The following is a 21447-nucleotide window of genomic DNA, read 5'->3' on the forward strand; positions in this document are numbered from 1 at the left end:
TGCAGTCTTGTGCACTCTACATTAACACTCTGCCTGGTTGTTGTCTGTGTTGTTACTCGTCCACCAGATTCACCAACAGTATAATTTTTGAAAGAGAAGACAAAAGATATACAATAAATTATATCAGACAGATGGGTAGAAATCATGTTTGATGCTGGCATTCCTTTATTCATTATATAGAATAGGTGAGGAAGGTCATGGATTAATGCCCGTTTAGATATTTCTTGATTTGTACAGTGACTGCTTCTCTTGCAAATATTTTGCCTTTTCACTTATAAACAATTAATAATGAGTAGCTGCATGTATCTTAATTTTTAAAAGGCCACTTTTGACAATATACTAGTGGTTTATTCTTGAAAAAAGTAAAAAAGAAAAAAGTAAGAGTTTAAAAAAGACACTGGAGAACTCAGCATGAGTAGCACTGGGTAAATACTGCAAAAAACTATCAGAGTTTTTTCTTATCACTAACTAAAAAAAACTTAAACCCTTAGTTATACTCACTTTCAGGGAACTCTCACTTAAGAAGAGTTTTAATAAAGGTAAGCATAACATAAATATTCATACAGCAACCTGGAAAAAAATGCAACTTCAAAAAACATTTATTCCAGCTTGTTCCTTCCATTTCATGAATGCAGGGCAGTAGAAAATTTTTGTGCCCTGCACAAATAATGGCTGAGTGTTAGGCACAATCACAATTATTCAGGCACAGTTACATCTTTGTAAACATTTATTGCATAATATTCTTCCCATTTCCAAGAATTCTCATGCGCATTGAGTATGCTTTGCAGTTTACTGGCGTTAATTAGCCACTTCAATAAAGATCAGAAATCTTTATTGTCAAGACATTTTTTGTTCATGGATTTGTTTTTCGGTGATCTGATTACAAAAGACAATATCCTAACCTGAATATACTTACATTTTTATTTATATTTAGTGTTTTCCTTGTCTGCCATGTAACTTCGGGTGGGTCCAGTTACATGTGCTCATCTGGAAATCATCTGGAGAAGACCTATAGCTGAGCAGAGATTTAGGGAAATCATGTTAGGTGTTGTTCTTGCCTTCCTGACAACATTTGATTATTCCAAGATGATCTTTAGGAATGTTGCCACTATAACTACCAGCATCATTATGAGGTTGTCTGGGAAACCTTTTCTGTCTGGTGATCTGTTGATTAAAGGGTGTCAGCATTATTTTTGCTATTGATTCATAGAGTGGATAATTTCGTTTTGGTTTCTTTAGTGGAAGCTTTTTTTGTAATTGTTATTAGTCGGGAGAACAATGCAAAGGGCTAGCATTAAGGGTAGACAGAATAAGAAGTCATTTCTCCAAACAAAAAACATTGAGTGAGAAAAGAGGACCCTTGCAAATCTGAAATTGTTATCTTGTACTCACTGATGCTTTCTAAATCAGGCAAAAAAAAAAAAAATCTGATTCTCTTAGCATTTTTTTTGGAGAATGAGGACGTTAAAAATAAGCAACAGAAAATGATATTCTAGATTATGAACTAACTTTCCTGTGGAAGATAGTGGTGATTGATTGTTACTTGAGGTTTTTGTGCATGTCGGTACGAAGGAGTAGCATGGAGGAATTAGCTGAAGTACAAAGATGACTTCTGCAGTTGTTTAACCTGCTTTAGTAATGTAAACTAGGGTGGAGCCTCACTGGTCTGAAGGGAAGAATTGCATCCTTGTTTGTGGCTCTAGCTCTGAACGTTAATTTGAAGTTAATGGATGGATGCCATGATTCTATTAGGTTTGAGTGAAGATGGAGTTTACTGGAGAGGGTGACTGCCCTTCTAGATACAGCATGTGGCTATAGATGCTCTTCTACCACTATTAGTGTTGTAGAGGTGGGTATGTCGTACTGACATGTTTTTTGTTTGACTGAGACAGATCAAAATGTGCCTGATTTCAAGGAAGCAGAGAGTTTCTTCAACCAGCTGTGCTGTCTGTTGTTTAAGGGATGAAACAGTAACAGAAGAAGAGGTCTGTTGTTATTTAGAATGATTACCATGATAATGGATTTATGGTTTTTTTTTTTTTCCTGAACAACTGAATCTCCCTATTTCTGGTAACAGTCATTATAGGAGAAAATGGCACTAATGAGGAATGTTGGTCTTTCAGAGTCCATCTTCCCGTACCACTAGCATGGCATTTAGCTTGGTATAGGCATTTGATGACGTAGCTTTATGTCATCTGATTTTACCTACTTTTAGGCCAGAGAACTCAACCAAGCTGACCAAATGATTTTGTGCATCAATAGTATGAAAACTGACACAAAACACATGGAAAGAAAGCACAATTGCTGCTTTGGTCTTGAATTACAAGATTCCAATGTAGTTATAAGACTCATCAGTCATATAGTATTTAGCCTCCAGGAATTTTGTATTTCTCCAGTATCAATGAATTTTCCAGCTGTTGTCTTTGTTAACTTTCTAAAAAAGGAGTATATGCTGTAAATTTATTGCCCATGGCCCAGTTAAAGCAGTATTGCCATTGCCAGTAACAGGCTACAGGCCTTATGCTAACTGTATCTTATACAAACCATGCAAGAACCTAGCCCTGGCATATTAGGCTTGTTATCAACCTGTTATGAGAACTTACTGAGTGACCTAGAGCTTGATACCAGGTGTCTCTTGGCGTTATGCATGGGATAACAGTGAAGGCATTGAAAATATGGGCACAGGTTGGACACACAGGCCCAGAGCTATAAACAACTCACCGGTGGTCAGCTAGTGGCCACTGGAGAAGTGCAGCCATCAGAGCTGGGAAAAAGCTGCTTTAAGCATGACAGAGAAAAAAGAAGCAGCTAAGCAAGAAAACAGCTAAGCGATAGAGTAGGACACCTGCTACAGGAAAGAGGCACCCTCCGACATTGTGCAGTAGGCAGTTCACGGGTAGAGGCCATAGTTAGCCAACGGAAGAGTCTACAAATCCTAATATCTATTAAAAGAGCAAGATCTTGAATTCTGGAGGGATCATCATCATGGGAATTGCTGTCACAGAATCATCATGGGATGACTGAAGCTCCAAGCACACCGCCTGCTCTCCCTGCCCACTCCAAGGACCCCAGCTCTTGCGCTCTGACTTTGCGTGCTCTGAGCAGCCCAGCTCTACCGCTCTTTCCATGCCTGTTCCTCAAACCTAGCTCGTCAGAGACCTTTTGGCCTGCTAATAGGTTGTCCGTGTCTGTGCACAGTATGACTCTGTGTGTGTGTGTGTGTGTGTGTGTGTGTGTGTGTGTGTGTGTGTTTTCCCCACAAATTCTGCATATTTCTCCTATTTAATGCTCTAACCCATCAAGAAAGCCCTCTTGCAATATAAGCTCAGTTTGGCTACTTTTTTTTTGCAAAAAACTATATGAGAATAAAATAAAAATGATGTGGCTTATTTGTAGTTCTTATCATGGGAAATCCTTTGCCGAGAGTTTAGGAACTGATCATTTTAGCTGTTCAAAGCTTTTTCTGATTTTCTGAGATTTCTCTCACTTATATTATATTCTCTGGCTATTGAATCAGACCCTTTGTTACCAAAGAGTCATATGGAATAGAAATCATCATATTCAAAACTTTCCTTAGCAGTTGCTGGGGAGATCATTACTGTAATAGAGAAAAAGGAGGTCCTGGTCAGCTAAAGCCCAAATCCTTGTTCTTCATGCAGAATGAATGTGTTTTGGGAGATGCTTATTTATTATTCAGGCTTCAGGCACAACATCTAGACCCAGACTTACCTCTCTTCAGCAGATACCTGCTGAAGCAATTAATGTAACACTGGAGTTTCATTTGCTTATAATAAGCAAGAACCCTATCAATGGGTAGGCCAGGTAGAAAAAACACCTCAGTTTGCACAGGAACTTTAGAAGCTAATGTACTAAAATGGAACAGTTAGGAGTAAAATGGGGAGTCTGCATTTCTTTGTTCTAAAATATTCATCTGTAATGATCACCATCAAAAGGATTGCAATTTTTGTCAGGTCTGCTACAAGTTCCTGTGCAAACTGAGGTGTTTTTTCTATTCTATTCTATTCTATAGAAGTTTTTATTTCAGCTTTGCTCTGTATAGTATCATCGTCACTGGTATGATATAGTCTCTACTGTAATTAATGTATACTCACACTGTAGAATTGTCAATAAAGTATGCAGTAATTGCTCAAGCATCTGTCAGTGATTGTCCATCATGCCTATGTACCGAATGCAGCAATAATATCAAAACATTGCAATATATTGTCATTTTTAGACTCAGTCTTATGAACAACCATAACAGTCATGTCAATTATATCAGATAAGATGCAGATATTAGGGTGCATATTTTGGGAGGGGATCTGAAAATGAAATTATTCCACCTAATGTCATCTGTGAAAAGACAGTGATATTACTCATAACAGCTGAAGAATCAGAAGTCTCTGATTGCTGGATGCTATTCCCCAGTGACAATTCTTTTTGGAATAATAAGAGACAGAAGTGCCACTTCCAATTCTGTGCCATCAGCTTGTAAGGCCAAAAATCCTGTGGGTATCACAGCACTTCCATTTCCTGAGAATTTCCCTAACATGTGAGATAAGGCATCTTTCAGGAGGTGATGGGAGTTTGGCTTTGGCTCCAGAGGGACTGGAATTTCCCTTTCTGGTGCACTTCTTTTCAGATGTGCATTTTTTGAAGAAAAGAAAGAAGCATTATTACTCATAACAATTACAAAATTACCTTCATGTCCTATTTGGGATATCAGTTCTTTTCTTATTCTGCAGTCTGGAAAGACAATGTGATAATCCCAAATGCCACAATACAGTAACTACTTTCAAACTGTGACTTATTGCTGAAGATAATATAATACAAATGTTATCTATAAATGCATATAAATATATATACATTATATGTGTAGGTAAATATATATTCTATAGAATATATAAATAAGAAATTACAGAATTTATTTGATTGCAATTTCTTGTCTCTCGTCACTCTTGTAACTCCAGGGATCATTTTCCCTCAGAGGGACTTTGTGGACAAGTTGCTCTTCCAGGGATCCCAGCAAATAGGTAACTAGACTTTGCATTTTTGTGGGAGCTGTATAAGTGGAAAAAAGTAAGAAAAAAGTATAAAAAAGTAAGCTTTCAAAAGATTTTTTGATACTGCTGCCTTTCTACATGTGACCAAATATAAACTGGTTAGTTTTTTTCATCAGTATTTCCAAAACCAAATCAAAAAAGACTGTATTTATTAGAAACGCCATAAAAATGATACCGAATTATAAAATGCCTAACAGTGTAGAATTTATAGTGATGGTGTGACTTATATTTGCAATAAATCATGGAATCCATCTTCAGAGGACTGGATGCTTGGTTTTACTATAAGAATTATACAAGTAGTAAAAAAAAAAAAATTATTGAGGGATTTGTTAAAACCAGATCATGCATCTCAGCTCTAAGTGAATTTATTTTGAACCTTCTGAAGCAGACATTGCAAATTTTTACATTCTAATGAGTGAACAAAAAACATATATTTCAAAGAAAACAGCACTCATAAATTACGTTTATGACACATGAGGTTGCTGACTGCTGTGCAGGGAGCACAGAGTAATGGTGCTAATATGCACTCTAGCTTGATTTTCTCAGTTCCCAACATGCTCTAATTCTACACTACAAATCTTTAAATGGCAGTTATATTTTAATTAATATGATTATGTGCTGCCATTAGCAAACCCTCCCCCAGCACATTTCTCCTGCCAAATCCATGAATGCCAGTAAACCATTAACATAAAAGGGCTGTTTGCTTATTAAATTCATCTACACAAATAGGCAAGGGTTGCAATTGTTGAATTGCCATTGAAAGAACAGAACATGAGCGAGTTGCACAGTAGCTGGCAGTTGCAATTATCTAGTGTAATTAAGTCTAATTTATAAGCCCCCCTCAAATGAGAAAGTAACAATTTTTGTTAATTAACAAGAGCATTTGTAAAGCTCGTTAACTCCATCATTCACCATCTGCCTGGCTAGATGGGAGCATGCAGTTATTATTGTGGGACATATTGCATATGTGTATTTGTGCAGTAATCTGTTTAGAAAGTCTAATGATTGCAATGGGAAATAGGAATGGATGTTATATTACAGTGAAAAGAAGATCTACTGTTTTCATTTATCTTTACAGCAATGCAAGTGCTTTGTCATTATCTTGTGCATACGGTTTCATTATTCTGATACAGCACTCTGTTACATTGCCTCATACCATCATCCCTACAAGCCTGCAGGGTACAAGAGCACTTATCTTTCCTGATGACTGTTGAATCATTTAAAACAAGTTATTAGTGAAACAATTAAAATGATATTGGTTCACAATTGTATTGATAGCTGCCAGGCATAATGAAACATTCTGAATAGCAGTTGGGGGTTCTCAGAATGGATAGAAAATGCTGTTAATCAGAGACAAGAGAAACCTCTAAAGAAAAACTAAATTGCAAGAACACATTAATTGTATTGGAACATTTCATTTAATTGAGAACAAAGGGAAGGTAAAAATCATATTATCAATGTTTTATGAACATGAAGGAATAAGAAAACTACTATGTCATTTGTCACATATCTTCTGTCGGAAATGAAAATTGAAAAGGCTGTATTTAACTTTAGCAGGAGAAGGCCAAATATATCATGTTGTTACACATTTTGTTTTTCACTGGGATTGCAAAAACTGAAAGGAATAAGGATTTTTTTCCCCTTTAGAAAGTGACTATGAGTGAGTAAGCAATAAACAAGTTACAGTCTGCTAGTCAGCCTTATAAGGGAACAGAAGAGCTGTGCTGTCCTGTCCGTTCACGAAAGTCTTGAGAAATTGCCACTATAAAATCAGATATGAACAATGTGCAAATGACACAGCACATGCACTTTTTTCTTCTTTTTCTTATTTTCTTAGGAAGAAGGTCAGGATTAATGTTGTGGAATTGTAATGTTTATAAGAAGACGACACTTAATACTTCTGGTTAATGACAGGCATATTTGCCTGATCCAATGCTCCACTGTAGCAACTAGAGAGTCAGATCAGAGATGATTCTCATTTATACAAAAGGCCTTCATGTGGTTGCAAATGTATGTAATTTAGAGCCTCTTACCCTGCACAATGTTGTAAAGGGGCTTTGTGTAAATGGGAATTGGACCCACTAAGTGAACTGAACCCTGGATGAATTTGTCTTAATCCCATCCTCCATCGCAACAGACCTCCTTGTTCTGGCCGACATGTAGAAAGGTTTGTCGCTCACACCAGGTTACCGTGCAGTTCTGTGCCCTTCCTTCAGGGATTGTACTGAGGCCAACATATCTATTGTATTCAAGACCTGGTTCACAATATGAATGAGAAGCTGAGGAATTCTGACTACTGGAACAAACTTTGTCCCAATTTTTGAGACTCTCTGCCTTTCAAAACACAGTGATACCAGATTTCACGGAAGTAGCAATACTAGCACAAAGGAGAGGGAAGGATCCATCACCATTCTAAGTTTATCAGCACTATGCTTACACTATAAGCAGTTTATACTGTAAGATTAATCTAGAGTTTCAGGTCTTAATTGAAAATCTAAAATCTGAAGTAATGAGGGTAACCAGAGGGATGGACATATGGAATAGAAAGGACTCAGGCAACTTTCTTTGAAACATTATTTGGTACGGAATTATGTGAAAGCCATTGACAGTGAGAAAAGTCTTACAACCTAAATATAGTTAAGTTATATTTTTATTCTTTCCTTTTTTACCTTCCAATAATTCCTAGGATACTGTAGATTGCGAGGAAAGCTGACATTTCTCCCATTTCCAGGATGAGCTTAGAAAGATACTGGACTAATTGAGTTCTGTGTATGGCATTTTTCTTATTTGGGCTTGAAATATTTTAAAGCAGATGTGGTTAAAATATGGCTCTAAGTATTGTAAAGTAGAGCCGGCATTTCCTTCTGTTCACAAAGTGTTGAAATATATGTATTTTTTTTCTAACCTGTTATTGCTGAATGGCTAGTGATTGCAAATGTAGCTGAACTGGGAGCATTTCATGAAGTAGCTAGGCCATAAAATTCTTTGGAAATTTGTTACACAGAATTTATATATATGTGTGTGTGTATATGTATATGTATATATACACACTATATAAGTGTGTATGTGTGTATAAACACATACATACACACACATATATATACATATACATTTCTGTTTAATATGGGCATTTAACTTGTGTAGTACATTTGTTCTTTTCTCACTGGATAGTCTGACCTTTATAAGCTAATATTTTCCCTTGTCTTGGGACTTACTGCATCAGTTCTGTACATCCCTGGCTTCCTATTTATGTAGCATCCCCCCTTTCCTCTGCTATTTTCAGGTTGCTGTGTAAGACACTGATACAATAAGAAATACTGTTGGAAACCAGAGAGTAAATAATGGAAGTGTTATTCACTGTACGCTTCATCTATTTTTATCTTCTTATTTGGTCTTCAATTACAGACCAGGCTCAAAGATGAGACACCAGACCAGCAAGCACTCTAAACTACTGATATGGCTATTCATATGTTCTAAAATCCACAGGAGTAAACAACACTCTGCAAATTAACACTGAATTATAAATCAAATTTCTGAGCCTGGAAATTAAGAACATTGTGATAAATTAACAAAAGTAGGAGCTGATTAAAGAACAGTTTCTACTGGGGAAAGCTTTAAACTAGTTTTTTATTTGAATGGTGAGGAATAAATTTGACCTACAGAATGATTACTATTTAATAGAGAGGTGGTAAATGTAAAATTCATCACAGTTATTTTGACAGTATTTATAAAAATTAAATGTTGGTTCTCTCAGTCTCTCAAGAGGAGAAAGAAGAAATAGAGACTCATTTTGGAAGGGATGCTTAAGACCAAATTAGACTCTGGCTAATAGATCTGGAAAAGTGGCATTTGTAGGATAGCTTTGTGTGGTGATAACAACAGGTAGGTGAGGTTACCTTTGCGAATGCTAGGAGAAAGGCACACAAATTTTTAGGGACAATTCTTCAGAAGAGTAGCCTTCAAGGAGTGCTGAGCACCTGCAGTTTTTGATAGGAGTTTTGAGTGCTGAGTACTTGTAGAATTCAACCTGTAGTAGAGAAAGAGAGAGAGAAAAAAATTATATATGTAGTCTCCTGATTTTTTTTATTTTCAAGAAAAAAAGGAAAGTTGGAGTTTTGCTGTCTAACAAGGAGAGAAGCATATAGGCTGGATTTATTGGCTGCCTAGCAGATTTTACATGCAATTTTATTTTTACATTCAAATTTCTACCATGTGCATGTACAGATCAGCTGGGCAAGCACTTTCAGCATGAGAAAATTTGTTTGTGTATTAATATGTTGATTCACATGCAAATAGAGTCATTCATACATGAATACACATGTTTGCGTGGATAAAATATTCCAGACATTCATAACAAGGAAGTAAAAAAGGCCAGCAACAGTATAGATGATCACAGCAAAATGAAGAAAAAAAACTAATCAAAATTCTGTCATGAATTGAGCAAAAGTATTCATAAAAATATGGTTCCATTAAATTTCTAATGTCTGCTTTTGCTTATTTACTTGTCATGCAAGGAAGGTTGTTCTCATAAAAACAAATTTTCAATATGAAAATTGCTTATTTGTGTGACAAATAGATTGTGCAGATGGGGAAAACTTCCTAACTGAGTTGTAATGATGAAGAGCCACATTTTCACTAATTTTTGACTGAATACTGGAAAAATATAAGCATATACATATGTTAAAGTGTGCCTATTCCAGCAAAAGCCTATACTTGCTTTGAAGCCACCAATTTCTTTTAGCATGAAAACTATGATTTCCAGCCAATGGTCTCATAGTAAAGACCTTATCTGTGGCCCTAGTTCATCAGTTAATGCTACACCGGTACAGGGACCCAGAAAAAAAGATACCACATTAATTTTGCATCTAATTTTAGCTCAGAGGGCTGTCTTAACTTATGCTAGCCCTAATTCTTTCTCTAGAACATAAGTCCTGTTGCCTTTTCTGGTCTTTGGAGATATCTATAAAATAGAAATGCTACATCAATATTCTTTTGCACATTTATATGTACATGTTTCTCATTTAAGATGTTGCAGAGTTAGCCCTCTGTGAGTCAGACAGACTTTCTGAATCAGAATTTATCTGCCACGGCAGGATCATTTCTTAATGTGCGAATGGTCTTTTAGCTTTAACAGCTCTTCCTCTTCTGTGGTAGTTATTCCTGTTAGCATATCGGTGAAGAACAAGCATATGACACTTTCATGCTGTCAGGTTAGACCTGCTCTTCACGGTGAGGGGTTCTCCTCTCTCCTGGCCATTTGATTAGCTCTTTCTTTACTCATCCCATCCTCAGTAAAATTTTCTTGAACAAGGGTGACTAACTGGTGCAAGTTATTCTCGGAGAGGTCTCATTAGTATTCAAGAGTACAAACACATCCTTACCTTTTGATCCTAGGATAGCATTTGCTTTATTTCATGGCTTTGTCACATTGGCAGCTAAACTAGTGATTAACTGTGAGTGTGTGTTCACTTAGCATGCATTGTTCCCTGTAGTCCTCTGTCATGTCAGCTGATTTTTGTTTGTTCTTTTTTTTTTAATTAATTCCCTGGTCTACGGCTTTGCCAACTGTACTATTGAATATCATCTCATTTCTAACATTGTAGTCCTCAAAACTAGCCAGGTCTTTTGGCACGATATCCCAATCCCTCTTAGCTATTGATACTTCTCAACACTGTCATCAGCAGATGTCATCAGTACACTACTATTTTTGTGAAAAAGTTGTTACAGAAAATATTGTGGAATGTGGATGATAAGACTGATCTTTGAGGAGCTCCAAGAAAATTTCCTGCTGATGCTCTCAACACCCTGTGTTGTTGTCTAACCTCATGTCATTCATCAATTTCTTTCCCTTCTTATTTTGAATCTAGTTCTGTAGAAAATGAATATTAGATTTGCCTCGTTTCCCTTGTCTACTTATTAATTATCTATACATCTATGTTGTATTAATCTATCACAATCTTCCTTTGATAAACTCAGAAAAGCTATTCTGCCACTGATTTATCTCCATTTTTTAAAATATTAATTGCAACCCCTCCTTTTTTTCTCAAGTCCTGTATAGAGCTCAAGTCAGACTAAGAAGCTTCTGGCTTTCTGGATTTCTTTTCCCTTAAATATATGTACAACTTTTTCTGTTTTCTGGTTGGAGCTCCAGTTGCCATTCCCCATTTTGCTATATGGCTGTGAATTTCCTAGATGAGGAATTTAAGAATCTCATACCAGAGATTATTTCTTTTCATAATTTGTGTATAATTAACTCCTTAGTTATCCTTCTGCCTTAATTATAGATACATTTCATTTCCTTACTTCCTTCATATTACACATGTTGCTTGTGCATCAACACTGACTTGTTATTGACAGATGAGATGAAGTATTTTTTTTCCCATTGGTTTTTCTACAGATTTTAGGAAATACTTTATTTTTAATGTACCACATGTATATCACACTTTCTTTTTCTCTTCTTCTTCAAATTCATATTGAGGAAGAACAATTTGTTCTTTGTATTAGCATCCTTTATCTGTATCTACTTCAGTGTGGATCTTAGCAACTTTCACTATACTTCCAAGACCTTTTTTTTTCCTAATAAAAGCTTTTTATCATTTCTTGTAGGTTCTCTGTTTTTCTGGAGACATTTTATTGATGTGGTTATTCCTCCAAATGTTGCAGAAGCTCCATCCTAGAAATGCTTTTGGATATGGATTGCTTTGTATATGGATTCTGATATCTTCGATTTCAAGACTTTCCAGACTTCCTAAATATTTACATCCCACTGCTCCTTGCTACAGTTAACCTCACTACCTACTTATGGAATTAAGAGTCTTAGTTACCATCTACTATTTTTTCTGTCTTTTCCCAGTTCTTCCATTGAAATGAAGGCAAATCTATCGTTGGCCACTCATCACAGTGACAAAACTGTGAACCAGCTGTCTCACCATCTGAAAGTGCACAATTTTCACTCTTCATCATTCTCTGCAACACAGCAGAATGTTGGCTGGCAGCAGTTTACAATCCCACTGGCTTATACAATAAACATTTTCTCCCTTGGTCCTCTCCTCTTAAGAGCTGGAGGTTGAGTCATGAGGTCAAACAAACCTTGGGTACTAATATTTGCTGTTTACTTAGGAGATGCAAGAGTCTGACATTTATAAGAAACTTTCTGCATCCTGTGAATTCAGAAATATGCAAGTACCATGAACAACATACTGCTACAATAAGTTAGAATAAGTTTTATTTTAAACAGAAATAAAAAAAATGCCACTGATGGAATTATGCTGTGATTGTCCTTTATCACAATATTCTATTACCATAACACCTACTTGAAATATTTCTGAGGCAGATATTTAAAAAGAAACTGTGTCTACATCCTTACATTGTAACAGAATAGCTCAAGGCATTTTTAAACAAATAAGATATTGAAGTTTGACTGGGAAGAAGAAGCATACTGTGTTCCAAAACCTCTGTGGATGTCTTGCATGACCCTCTCTTAGTCTCTAGTATGCTACAGTCATTCAGTGCAATTGGAAAGAAATCTTGTACTTAAACACAGCTTGGCAGCATTAAGAAGGTGCAGCCAAGCTGAATTGCCTTCCAGACCCAAGCAGTGCAGCATGCTTCCCATCTGATACACAGTGCTCCCTCAATCACCCCTGCTCTAATCTAATGTCCCTACTAACGTGACTAGGTTGATGCGAGCCTGAATCCTGGCATACCATGGCTGGACTTTGTTCATCTGGAAAAAGCTTACATGGAGCAACTACTGGGAATAATTTTTGCTTATATGGGAAGTACTCCCAGCCACTGCTTTAGCTCTTGTGACCTATTCTCCCACACTCAAAACTAGGAAAGAACTTGGTGAGTGAAAGAAAAAAAAAAAAACAGGTTCCTGAATTTTGGTTGGCAAGTTTGGGAGCTCAGTAGCTACTGAGAGTATAAGAACCTCAGGGCAGGAGACCAGTTGTGACTGCTGAAGCACTTCTGTAAATATCATACTGTCTATGACAAGTGCCCTTTGCAGAGAATTTGTCCTGATGATACCTACACCTGCTCACAAACACTTGCTTTTGTTTCTCTGTCTGACATTGGACTGCCAGGCGATGAGTATTTAGTGGTGCTTGTGCTTCAGTTAGAAGTGCTGGGCTCAGAACTTAACAAAGCCATTCCTAACATCCTCGTTGAATCAAACCTTTTCTCTTGCAACTCCCATCCACTGTCAGGTAAGTTCAGCAGATGAGAAAAGCGTGCCTGTTTTCAGCAGAGAGAGCATTTCTTCAAAGCAGTTCTTTCTGCATGTTGATCTGTTACATGTATGCCCAGCTAACCCTGTTTTAAAAGAACATTCTTAACCTTTGACTGGGATTTTGAGGACAACAGCAGCCTCTGCTGTTTTGACAGACTGTCTTTGTTCAAGTGGCTTTTTGGAACTTGTGCTTGGTATATTAACTGTAGATGTGCTTGCTCTCATTTGTTTAATTCATACTGTGCTTAAGTCAGCCTGGCTATCATATTATGCATCCCTTTGTACACTACACGGCATTGTATTAGCATGATGGTTAGTAGCACAGCCAAGATTTATCAAATAATTATTTGAAGTTGCAACATCTGGGTTTGGGAGCAACACGCTCTCTACCCAGCTACTGATGTAACTCACACATATCAGATGTGAAGCAGAAGAATAAGAAATTTTCATTCTCTGGGACCAATATACTGCAGTAGGTCTTTCCCCCTTCCAACCAGTATTAACCACGTGAAGCTTTCACACACATCCAACTTGTTTACATTATAATTTCTACTCACATCGGATAGAAATAGGATTCCCAGAACACAAAATAACAATAAACACTGATTAAAAAATGTAAAAAATAACTGACCAGGCATGCAATATGCTCCTTGCCTGTGTATAAATCCTATGTGGATGTGGATGATTTGATTTACTTTCCATATCAAAAGCAATATCTTTCCTAAGGCAATATTAGAATAGTTTTTAATGATAACAGACTGTGTAGTGATGACTTTTTTATATAAATTTAATGATTTTTACCGTAGGCCCTCCTATTTGAAAACCTATATGAAATCAAATGAAAGCTAGCTAAATATCCCCCCCACACACACCCCAACTATAGGTGAGTGTGATTTTGAAGAGATACTGTCTTAATTGGACTGACTGCATTTACTGAATGTAGTGGTGGCAAGTTTAAGAAAGAATAACGTTTAAGGATTATTGCCTTAAATTAATAACCCACAACTTTGTAGGCTCAATTGCAGTTTATCTTGTTAAAGATAGTCAAAGTTAGTATTCAGATATCCTTCTTACATTTTCCAGGGTCTCTTGGCCTTATTAATTCAAATTTTACTTTCAATGTATGCATGTAGCCAAGATAATTATTAGAAGGAGAGATCAAAGCAAGCATATTATAGTCCTATTCCATTTTCTGCTGATGTGAGTGATCTGCCTCTTCTTTGATGTTGTATGCTTCTACAGTGAAAGTACAGAGGATAAAAATACTACACCATGTAATCTGGCATTTATCCCATGAGAGCAGAATTCCAAATTGTGACACATGTCAAGAAGTTAAAAAAAATAACTTAAAAGAGCCCTATGCTTTATACAGTGACAACCTCTGCATTTAAACACCATCAAACATCATTTTCCATTACAAATTTAGTCTCCTTTATAAAATTCAAAGAATTTCTGTAACTTTAGTCAAAGAAAATGACAGAAATACTTATAAAATAGCTACTATATTTACTAGTAGTTACACTAAGACTGTAGCTTATCTTTATTCAAACCAATTTATTTTTTTTTTAAAGGCAGGGGAAAGACAAAATTAACATCTTTGTGCAAGCACAGATACAACTTCTGTACAATTTGGTTTCATCTCCTGCAGTCTGTTTATTCAAATTGGGTTTTGTCACCCTTTGCAATATGGCTGTGTGATTCCAAGTGCTGAACCCAGAAGTTGTGCAAGCTAATAGGATTTATCCTCAGAGTAAGGAAGCAGGATTTGTCCTTTACTGTATATTTAAGAGGTAATTGCCCCACATTTCTTGTCAAAATTCTGTCATATAGACACACATATTGGAAGCTGAACTCATTGTATTTCTGCCTCTGTAGCATAACACTTGATTATTTCAGATGATGAAGAGCAGAAAGAATGTCAGTTACAGTAGTATAACATTTGGCCTTCTTGCGTTTACTGGAAAATGTCAAAAGTCTTTAGACAGTTTGAAAATTTTCTTGCACTATTGAAATCAGTGAGAATTTTGCTATTACCTTCAGAGGTTTTGGGTATAGACTTAAGACAATTGCACCTATACTATTACGTCTAGAGGATGAAGCAGGTCAGGTAAGAGTTTCCCTCTTTTGGTGCTCAACATTGCAACTAATTCTAAACAGATTTTTTACGAAGTTTGAAAAATAGCCTTAATTTTCTCTCTCTGTTTATCTACATCTTCACACACTTGACTTCTACAGGGAGCGAAAACCATGGTATCATAATACAGGAAAAAAGTTCATAAAACACTACTGGAATCAAGAAGAACCAGTACCAAATTCCCTTTCTACCTTTGCAGTTATGAGACGTCTGTGTACTGAATGTAAACTACAGACTATTACTGGACATCTACGGCTAGAGAAGCTTGTATATGTAAACTCAATCTCAATTTACTCATATTGCAATTGTTACTAAAAGTGTCCCAATCTCTTCACTTTATCATTCAGGAGCAGTCTATTTCATTTCTCTTGCTTTGAAGCTACACTTCAGGGTTTGGTGGATTATTTTCCCCTAGAAAGTGAGGAAATAGGCTTTCATGGTACTTTCTCTACATAGAGCTTTTGCTACAGACTGAGGTCCTAAATCCCAGCCCTGTAAAGCTGACCTATAACGGCAGCTCAGGATTTCCCTAAACAAGACATTTAAAGGCAAATATTGTTAGATTTATTGGCCGGGATCCTCCTCAACTCAGAGTCACACCTAAGTAGACATGAGTGCAAGAAACATTCCCTTTCATCTGTGTCTGCCTTGAAGATTACCCCAGGCTCTATCAGACTGTCATCTGGCACAGTGAGGCATGCTTCTGCCACATCCAGGCTTGATTACTGCAAATCATAGAACTTAGGAATGAAGCTTACTGAAGAAAAAAAGCTCTAGATGTTTCAGAGTGCATCTGCTTGTCTGTTAGCAATATGGGCCATATTGCTATTTCTGCACTGCACTCCCACCAGATTCAGAATCCAGATGTGCTTTTGAAGAGTTTGCCTTGATTTGTTATCAGAATGACTATCAGGTGGGAAATAAGTTTTCTGCAAAATCAAAACTCTCCCTACAATGATTTCAATTTTCCAGATAATTTCAATTTGTTCTCAGAAATTCATTTCCAGCTCTTCCATGTGTTAAGGTGTCAGTCTGGGTACTCCAGCTGTAGCTCCTAGGTCCTGTGTTTCTTCAAAGTCTGATGCAGAGAAAGCTGCTTAGATTACTGAGTAATGGCTGGAACAACGGCCTAGGCATTCAGAAATTTTTTGGAAAAGATAACAGTGGAACCTTCTTGGAAAGACATTCTGGAATTCTTCCTTCCAGGGAAGTTTTAAAACACCAATATTATAAACTGCATTGTAAACATTTTTTTTCCTGTAAACATTTTTTAGGGGTTGCCATGCAACAGTTATTCCAATCTCTGATTAGGTCTGTTTGTGATTTTGCAAGCTTCTTGTGTCCTAGGGATTTGCAGACTGAATGTTCCCTAGGCACCGAGGAGTACACAGGCAGCAATTGTGTTTAGCTGCCTTGAAAGGCTCAGCAGGGCTCTTTGCTCCTTCCTTGTTTTGAGTGCAGAGAAACCAGCCAAGCAAAAGTCAGAAGTTCTTGGCTGTAGTTCCTAGACTATTTTCAATAGGATGATGTTATAATTTACTTTTCCTTTCATCTATGAAAAATGCCTTGCCATTCATGCATGCAGCTGTTCCAGCAACCTACCTTGTACAAAATCATCATGCACTGCGGCATGAGGAGAGGTCTTGTCTAGAGTGTGAACATCGTCAAAGAAAGAAGTGAGGAAAATACATATATTTGTCCTTCTTCACATCTCCCCTTGTACAGAAAAGTGAATTTATGTTATCTGTGTTAAGAAGTGGCTTTTTTCTTTTTCTTGAAGAACTGACTTTATACTCAGAGCTAAAGCATGACACACATATTGCAGCATTCCTGCAGCAACTGAAAGGTACTTGTAAACATTGGAGATGTACAGGTGAGTAGCTCACTTTCGTATGAGAAGCACTGGATTAATGAGAAATGAAAAATCTGAAGATGGCAGTTATTTGGAAAATACTTTATCTCAAGAAACCTGAGAAGAAGGAAAGGTATGTAATTAAAACAATGGACTGAGCGGCTCTGAGTCCCATCTGTACTGCAGAGATTTTGTGAGACCTTGACAAGTCACTTCATTACACAGCCTCTTTCCTCCACACTTCCTTTTCACACAAAGGTGTTGAAAAGGTTGTTTGCAGAAACAATTGTGGTAAAGAGACATTTGTGTGTTTGAAGGAAAACCCCTAGAACTGCTGTTACTCCATTGAGTTTCTTTCATATGGAGAGTTACTTTTCCTTTGGAAATGACATTTAAGCAAGTGTAGAGAACCGGTACAAAATGCGGTTTTGTCTCGCTGCCGCCGCTGCGTTGGGCAATGCTGCCCCGGCGCCTCCAGGAGCTGTTCGCGAGGTAAACAACCTCATGCACCTGCATGGGGTAAAAAAAGGTGCGAAAAGGGCAGAAGAAGGCTTCTAGGGGAACAGCATATCTGGCACGAACCACACGTACACATTTGTGACCTGCGTGTGAGCAGGAGACCCCCAGATGACCCCAGGCCGTTTCTGGAAGGTTCCGAGAGGGCGGACTGCGCATGGCAGCTAATCTGCATGGGACGTGAGGAAGCACCTCCCAGAGGCGGGGCAGGAACCTATAAAAACTGCAGACGGTGTGAATGGTGGGGGGGGGGATTGTTTGCGAGGAAGGGAGATCTCGAGCAGAGTCAGTGGAACATCATCGGACTCGGAGTGGCGGTAGCTAGCTTCTTCTCTCCTTTTCCAACTTTCTCTGTCTTTTCCCCTTACCCTTTTTCCCTCTCTCCTTCACCTTTCCCCACCTTTTCTCCCCACTCCATTGAAAATAAAGTTAAAAGGTTGTACGATATTTGGCTGGTTTTAGCATCTTAATCTCGTCCTTGGGATCGTAACGAAACCTTCCCAATATTGGATCGGGACATCTAATTGGCGTCATCGGGACAACAAGTGGTAAATATGTTGTCCTGTTCCAACCACTTCCAAAATCCCTGCTTTATTGGGAAGTGCCTGTGTGGAGGGTGGCCTCACCTTGAGTGACCCTGCACCCAGGCAAGCAGCCTAATCTTGTTGTCACATAAAGGCATCTAGCTCATGATGAGTCAACAAGTGTTGCATACATGGCTCTGAATGGCAGAAATGAGGCCACAGTACTCAGAGAGCGTGCCACTTACAGAGAATAATTGGACAATGACTACTAATTATTATACCTAAAATTGAGAACTACTCTGATTTTTAGAGGACCCTTGATCTTCTCATTTCTGTAACTGAGAGCTACTTCCAGGCTACAGGAGGTGGGGTGTGCACAGGAATCAACTTCACTATAAAAATATGTATTCCTTATTTTTTCTGGGTAAATGCCACAGATACCTACATAAATGGTGCATAAAGCTTTCATGAATCAGGCCTCAGGCTAGACATTTAAGTGGTCCCCACTGTATTCACATACAAACAGTTGCACAGTATATTAGGAACTGCAATAATAGAAAAATAGCTATAAAATATTAGCATGATTTTACTTATATTTTTACAGCTTCTTGTCTTGCTTGACTTAATTTTAGGGAAATAATGAAAAAGTCAGTAAAATATTACAAGCGTGCATAGCAGTGGTACTGGGCCAAAAATTGGAGGCATTTTACACTTTCCATATTCATTGATTATCATGGAAGAAAGCTTAAGAAACGACATGTCTCGGTCCTGGTTCTACTGAATACATTTCACATACAGTTCTCCTACTTATCAATTAATTCAACTTACTTCCTCATCAGTTTTTTCCCCTCCCTTAGTCCTGATGGTTTTATGACCTAGACCCAGGCGATACCCTTAGGCAGTCCATCTGATAATTGACACATTTTCTAACACAGCATAGTGATGCCCAAGTCAGTGCTTTCAGGCCGTGACTTCAGCTTATTGGAGACTGCAGCAGGGACTCCTTTTATCCCTCATACATCAGAATACACTGACAGCTCTCCCAAGCAGGGACGAGGCAGATCTCTCCCTCAGGAAAATGTATGCAAACACCTCTGGAACATTGTACTGGTTGCTAGGCATCACAATGGTGACATCTTTATGATAAACATGGTATGCAGAAGAAGGCCTAATAAAAGAATAACAAATTATTACATCCAGAGGGCAATTTTACAAGATTAACTGGTGTAATAAATTACTGCTGTAGTCAGAATAGTATGTTACCTTTTAAGGTATTTCACAGCAGAGTCTAAATGAACCAGCCTACAAAAACGCAGAATGTCTCATAGAAAATATTAAACCCATTCTTACACGTTTTTAATACTCGTCATGATACCAGTGTGTGGTATTTGGCTTGTTGCATGGTAGCTTCAGCAAGTGCTTGCTGTAAAATAAGGCTATACATGCAATTCATGCCAAGATGTCTCTGTTTATTATTATTTCTTCACTGCTGCTGGACGTTCAGTACCATAGCAATCTACATAATATCAATTTGAACAAAAGCCTGTAGCATTTTATTTATAAAACTATTTTCATACATAAAACATTACAAAGAAAATGCCAGTAGCTAAGTATGTTTCATACTAATTATCAAATATTTTGATTTTTTTTCCTTTCTGGATGCTTTTTTATACAAAAAAAGTCACCTCTTACATCCTCCTTCTCTCCTTCCTTCTCTTTTTCTCCCTCTCTTTCTGACTTGCTTTCTCTCTATTTGTTTAATTGTCTGAATATTCCAAATTTGTCCATTAATATTTTTTTCTTTTTAATTTTAGGGCTATATCTTTTACATTTAAAATAATAAATTCCTTTTGTTTTAATGGCATCTTTGTGGTGAAGAAGGCTCCCTCATTTGACTCCTAACTGAAGGAAAACCGCATGTATTGTTGTGTAGTAGTTTTATACTAATGCAGAAGTTAATTTGCATTTCATTTGTAAATGAATGAGACATGTTTTCCTGTTGTTATTTCAGCCAAAATCCCAAGATTTCCCACAAACCATAAAAGACAGAGCCTGCATCTGGAGTTCAAAGGCTGTGGATGTGCCACAGTTTATCATAAATTCTCCTATGCTACTATAACATAATACATTAATGGGATAACACAATTCCATATTTGTAAGCTGTAGCCCATTTGTAGCTTGTTAGGTCATATTCTTGCAGCTCCACCAATTTGACATAAAATGCTTCCATATCTGAAGTCACCAATCTGTCCATTTGCAAAAAGCCATGCTCTAGATGGGGTTTTCACCCTGGTTTTAGTTAGAAGTCTTGTGAGTGTTGGTTCATACCAGCCTTCTAGATTCGGATGTGAGCATTGCCCTTCCCTCTCCTGCGCTAAGGATACTGCATATGGCACTGCAGGCTGTCATAAATCAGGAGCTCACAAAAGCCTTTTTGCACGGCTATTCAAAATTACTTTTCCACTCTGCTGTAGGGAAAGCAAATATCCAATGGGGATCTCAGTGCCATGAACATCCTCGGTAGCTTAATCTAAAAGATGGCTTTACATGTGTGCAGAGAAGTGGTTTACTGGGAAGGTCAAACAGGTTGCAGCACGATAAATGGCAAATGCAGAAGAAGATGTGGAAATACGTGAAAAAATGCCACAAGGGTAGATCTATTTGGATCCAAATTCTGCATGCCAGTTAAGAACTCACCCTCAAAATTCTCTCTCATTCATGTGCAAAAACGAAACAGTATTATTTGTGTTTTTATCAGAGCGCTACCTGAGGTCACACAAAAAAATGATCTGTGGCAGTGCTGACCACAGATCTCCTCAATCTCCAGGAAAAGATGTGAAGCAATGGCACAGCAGAGGCAGTGACAGTGGTGCAAGACCAAAAAAATAACAGAAGGAGAGGCAGAGCTTCATACACACTTTTGAGGCACTGATAAGAGGTGACACTTAGACATCACTGGTGACAGGGATCAAGTAGAAGGTTCAAGGCAAGATCTTTACCTTGGGCAAACAAAATGATACTCCAAATGGGTGGAGGTAGTTTGGAAGGCCAGGAGATAGCCTGCTGGAGACAACAGGATGACAGGTAAGGGCTTAAATGAGAGAGTTAGCTGTGGGAACGGATCAGTC

General features: G+C 37.6%; 1 long non-coding RNA gene across 1 annotated transcript in view; it reads right to left on the reverse strand.

Moving 5' to 3' along the window:
• Positions 1-21447, reverse strand: part of LOC135327596 (uncharacterized) — a 53725-nt gene that overhangs the window by 5661 nt on the left and 26617 nt on the right. Inside the window, exons 3-4 of the long non-coding RNA XR_010387935.1 lie at positions 8957-9087; positions 917-1015 (exon numbers count right to left, since the gene is read on the reverse strand). This is a non-coding gene — a long non-coding RNA (uncharacterized LOC135327596). The remainder of the gene's footprint in view (positions 1-916; positions 1016-8956; positions 9088-21447) is intronic.

This window comes from Dromaius novaehollandiae, chromosome 2, assembly GCF_036370855.1.
Source record: "Dromaius novaehollandiae isolate bDroNov1 chromosome 2, bDroNov1.hap1, whole genome shotgun sequence".
In the NCBI taxonomy this organism is placed as follows: Eukaryota; Metazoa; Chordata; class Aves; order Casuariiformes; family Dromaiidae; genus Dromaius; species Dromaius novaehollandiae.